The sequence below is a fragment of the Delphinus delphis genome, chromosome 1, assembly GCF_949987515.2.
Source record: "Delphinus delphis chromosome 1, mDelDel1.2, whole genome shotgun sequence".
NCBI classification, from domain to species: domain Eukaryota; kingdom Metazoa; phylum Chordata; class Mammalia; order Artiodactyla; family Delphinidae; genus Delphinus; species Delphinus delphis.
In genome coordinates this window covers 37867137-37872503 of record NC_082683.1, presented here as the reverse complement: position 1 = coordinate 37872503, position 5367 = coordinate 37867137, and positions in this window count along the sequence as shown.

The window sequence follows — 5367 nt, the reverse complement described above, 5'->3', positions numbered from 1 at the left end:
ATTTTCCGTACGTGGGTCTCTCACTGTTGTGGCCTCTCCCGTTGCGGAGCACAGGCTCCGGACGCGCAGGCTCAGCAGCCATGGCTCACGGGCCCAGCCGCTCCGCGGCATGTGGGATCTTCCCGGACTGGGGCACGAACCCGTGTCGCCTGCATCAGCAGGCGGACTCTCAACCACTGCGCCACCAGGGAAGCCCCACAACAATAATTTAAAGAGAAAGTGAAACAAAACAAAATCATTAAACACCAAGTTGCTAGGACATCAACTTACTACTTTGAAAGGGATAAATAAGGGAAGAGATTTAAGCATTTATCTTGCCATCCTGGCCTGAACTTTATTTCAGGGTAACCAGATGGTCCTGGAGGATGTGAAAATGTTTTTCTGTACAAAATTAGAACTAATAAAAGAAAAAATAATAGCATTAGGAAATCATCATTTTGTAATTGCTAGTGAAATAACCAATTAATAAAATGGTCATTAATGGATGGTAAAACAATTTGGTGAAAAGTTGACAGGGAACTTTATGATGCAGGATCAGCCTATCACCACCTGAAAATGGAAGAAGCCTGGGACCTGAAATGGGCAGTGAAGGAGAGCTGTACAACCAAGAATACCTGTGCTCCTGTGTAAGTGAAAAATAAATCTTTATTGTGTTAAATTACTGTAATATGGGGCAATTCATTATAAAGGCTGGCTTACTATTTATATATATTAAAACACATAAGTACATAATTATTTATATTTTCAAAGATACATATATATCCAAACACATACTGAACACATTAACGTGTATACCTGGGTCAGGGAGAGGAATGACAATAGGGATCAGGGATTAAAAAAAGATCAAACAAAAAGAGACTTAGTATCAACAGATGATGAGAGTTCACCCCGCTCTGAGGAGAATGGTTTAACTATTAAGGAATAAAAAGATAATAATTTAAAAGAGAGACAACTAATCTACCCTTTCTAGAGAGAGCCCAGGCTAGTTAGCTGGTAATTATCTTCTGCCTTGAGGAGGAGCACAGAATGGTCGTGGAGAGGAGGCAGTGTTGAAGATAGAGCCTGTTAGAACCCTCCACCATGTTCACCAGGGACGTCTCAGTCCTGAAAAGTTCCCTAAACTGAGAACTTCTCCCAAGTCTGACCTTCACTCTCAGCTCTCCTTGGCAGTGAAGATGCAGGAGGCATTTGCCATTCTCCAGACATGGGGCCTGGGCCTGGCTAGCTCCCCTTGGCACCATCTCTCACTCCAGGCCAAAGGAGGCTAGACAAAGCATAGAGGCTCCTTCTGGGTGTGGATGCATCCTCCTGCCCACCCTCCATCTCTGCTTGTGGAAGGCTGAATAGTGGTCCTTCCTCCAAAGATGTTCAAGTCCTAATGCCCAGAATCTGAGAATATTTTACCTTATATGGCAAAAAGGACTTGGAAGATATGGTTAAATTAGGGATCTTGAGATGGGAAGATGATCCTGGATTACCCCAGTGGGCCCAATGTAAGCACAAGGATATCTGATCACAAAGTAATCCTCCAAAGAGGAGACAGAATTAGAGAAAGATGTAAGAATGGAAGCAGAGGTCAGAGAGGAGAAATACTATGCTGCTAGCTTTGAAGATGGAGGAAGGGGCCATGAGCCAAGGAATGCAAACGGCCTCCAGAAGCTAGAAAAGGCAAATAAATGGATTGCCCCCTAGAGTCTCCAGAAGAGACTCCAGAAGAGGCCTGCCAGCACCTTAACTTTTAACTTAACCCAATGAAATTGATTTCGGACCTGTGACCTCCAGAACTGTAAGATAACACATTTGTGTTGTTTTAAGCCGTTAAGTTTGTCACAGCAGCAATAGGAAATATGTACACTGGCCCTGCTGCTGGGCAGCATAACCTGTTCTCCTAGAAGCGTAAGGTCTGTGAGAGAGGGGAGTGGGGAATCAGAAAAGACTTCCTGGAAGCCCCTGCAGTCAGACTGACGTAGGTTCCTACCATAGTTCACTTATGATCTGTTAATAATGCATTGTTTACAGTGTTGCTAAGAATTAAATGGAATAATACTTTAAATTACCTATTACTACCTAATTAACCACTTTTAAAATTATAAGTCACATCTCTTCTTGGGTTTACATTCATTCCTCCATTCATTCAACAGGTATCACTGAACATCCAGTATGTGCCTGGCACCATGCACAGAGTGAGCCTGCATCCAGTGCAAGATCCAAGCATTTCTCACCTAAGCTGCCACTGAGCTTCCAGTCAGTCCAGTGCGCAAGTTCACCACCCCATCCTAAATGCAGGCTCTTACACTTGCCCATTCACATGGTCTCATCTCCTTGGTGGACTCATCCCAGCCAGCACCACCCCTTATACTCCCAGGCACTGTTTCTGCAGCTGCCAGGAGCTCTGTCATCTCTGCCTTTACCCCAAGCCCTGACAAGTCCCCAGCCCACTTGGAGGATAGTATGCTCCCTCTGATATCTTCAAGCCTCCATTTTCATCCCATTCTCTTTTGTCTCTCTGCATCTTTCTCCCTTTTCACCCTTTTCTTCTTTGAGCTCCTAAACAGGTCCTCCTCATAACCCGGAAAGGTCTAAACTAACAGGAGAGCTAAGCCTTAAACAGTCAGTCCAGAGGCAGGTAGGAGGGACCAAGAATGTGTGCTTGCCAAGGGTTCCTGGGCCTCTCTAGTAGTGAAATGGAGTCTAAGGTATTGAGACAGGATGTCCAGGCTACCTGGAGTTCCCAGGCAGCCCCACTCACCCACCTCTGCAACCCCTCAATACCCTCAGATGCCAGTCCAACTGAGCTGTAATCCCCTGACTTTGGAGCTCCCCATCTCCACAGGACCCAACTGGATTTCTTTATCTCTCATCTCCCACCCCTATCCCCTGCTTCTCACGTCCAGGTCTGAAATGTTGAATTCTGCCCCCATGATGTCTGGGCCTACTCACCCTACCTTCCCAGAAAAATAGTTGGTCCAAGATTGATCTTCCTTATATCTGTGGTCCATATTAATGCACCCTTTACCCAATCCTGGTCCAAGGGTCTCTTTCCTCAGAGCCTGTGGCTCTTTCTCTAAATATCGAGCTGCCTCTCTAGGGTGGGGTAAGAACCTATTAAAACAGGGAGAAATTTGCTTTCAGATCCTTTGGGCTTGGGTGGTGACAGGGTGGGGTGGGGAAACAGTCTGGCCAAGTGATGGAATTGTGGGTGGACAGGCAGGCAAGTGGGCGATCTGGGTTCTTTAACCTGAGCATTGTCACAGATTTACCATGGGTGACACTGGTAAAGTCTCTGCCTTCTGTAGGCCTATCTCTCTAACCTGTCTGTGCAATGAGAGGGCTGGTCTTCTTTAAGGCTATATTTGAGCCTGAAGGTTTCACCCAGCTATTCCAGCAATGGTGCATAATGGTCACAAGAGGGCGGACAACCTCTTCAGCTCAGAAGTTTATAGATTAAATGAATAAGCAAGCTTTGAAAAGGAATACAATAGTTCCAAGTGGAAAGGTAGTTACCCATAAGTCACCACAAAATGGCAACAGAGTCAGGGTATTGGGAAAGGGTATTTGAATTCCCAGCCTAAGGGGAGGTCAGGAGCCCCAAGACCTAGAGAGGTAAGGAGAAGGCTGGTGGGCAGCAAAGAAGAGACTTACAGATATTCTTTAGAGATTTCAATCACTTTGAGAGGAGAGGAGGAAATGTATTGCCCCAAAAGGATTGGGGTGGGGGGTTGCAGAACCAGACTTGAGGAGTTTAGGGGAACTGGAGATAATCAACTTGGCTTCCGTCCCTTCCTCAGCATAGAATGAACAGTAGAGAAATTGCAGGAGTTATTCCAGGATTTGAGGAAGACTCCTCCAACTCACGAGGGCACAGCAAATAGGCAAGGCTCACCTGACATCCTTTTTTCTCCTTTTTGCCTTCCAATAATCTAGTTTCAGGGCCCAGGAAAGACAGGGACCAACATAGGGGCAGTTACCTGGGGTTCAAAGGGTTAACCTCCAATAATTCATATTCTGACATCAGCCACAGCCTTTGTCCCCACCCTCTCTCTGGGCCTGTCCCCTCCCTGAGCCCCAGGTTGGCAGGTTCCCTGAGTCCCTCCTTTGGTGTAATTCACTAGGGCCCTGGGATCCAGGCCCAGAGCCAGTGCCCTGCTCCCTCAGCAGGTCCAGGGAGTCTAAAGCTGGCTCTAAGGGAGGAAGGAAAGCAGCTTTTCCCTCCTATTCTCCCCCCTCCCAGGATGTGGGCCCTAGGACCAAAGAGCCTCTGTCTTTCTCTGCCACACCCCCCATTGTAACCTAGACAAGGGGATTCCTTGTGTCCTGGCCTCAGGCTGGCATCCTAGTAACCAAATGGTGGAAGGTCTGGGGCAGGATGGGGGCAGGGGAATCACAAGATCTGAGAAGATACCTCCCCCTTTTGGAGATTCTGGTACACCCCAAGCTTCTCCTCCCTCTGGCTCCCATCAGCGTTGGAGAGAGAAGGCTGAGGGACTCATCTGCATATAAAAGGTCTGAGGCCCAAAGTGGAAACCGAGAAGGTGTGGAGACACAAAGGCTGAACCTCCTGGCGGACAGATTTGGAGCCAGAATACAAGAATGGGGGCAACCCAGGGACAGAGTAAGACAGGGGACTGTGGCAGGGCAGGCCAAGCAGACTTTTGAGAGCTGTAGGTGGAGGCTCCTGCCAGTTTCCTCCCTAAAAGCACAGATATAGGAATGCTGGCAGCAGACAGGCGTGTGGTCAGAGAGGAAGTGAGAATCCCTAGGATAAAATGAGAACTCCCTGTTTAAATACTAAGAACCTCTCTGAGAAGAAGTACAAACATCTGACTGAGAAACCTTCCTGCGAGGAGGGTGGCATGTTCCCATTCACAAGAAGTAATGGTAGGGAGAATAAATGATATGGTCTCACTTAGCAGCAGGGGCTCAGACACCCCTATACTGACCTATCATCACTAAAAGACTGGTACAGAAAGGCTAATCCATCCTGGCAGGAAATGACATCACTCACCAGACAGGAAGGGGTGGCTCTACCAACCCCAAAGGCTTCTGGGAGGGCCAATCCATGGAGGGTTGGCCTTGAATGTCCATGACCCTCCACAATCCTCCATCTTGGCCAAGAGGGGAGCCAAGGCTGCTAGATGTTGGGTGAGGCAATTATACCCCCATCTCTTCATAAGTGATCTCGCAGGGATGCTAAACCATCAAATCCCAGTTGGGAGGAAAGGGGAAGAGATACCATCACACCTGGAGCCACAGGTCAAGCCTCTAGAGTCAATGTATCCATGAAAATAGCTCTAGGGACCCAATAATTGAAGGATAAAGGCAGAGCCTCCCCAGGGATCAGAGAGATGGTGAGGCCAGGTTTCCATG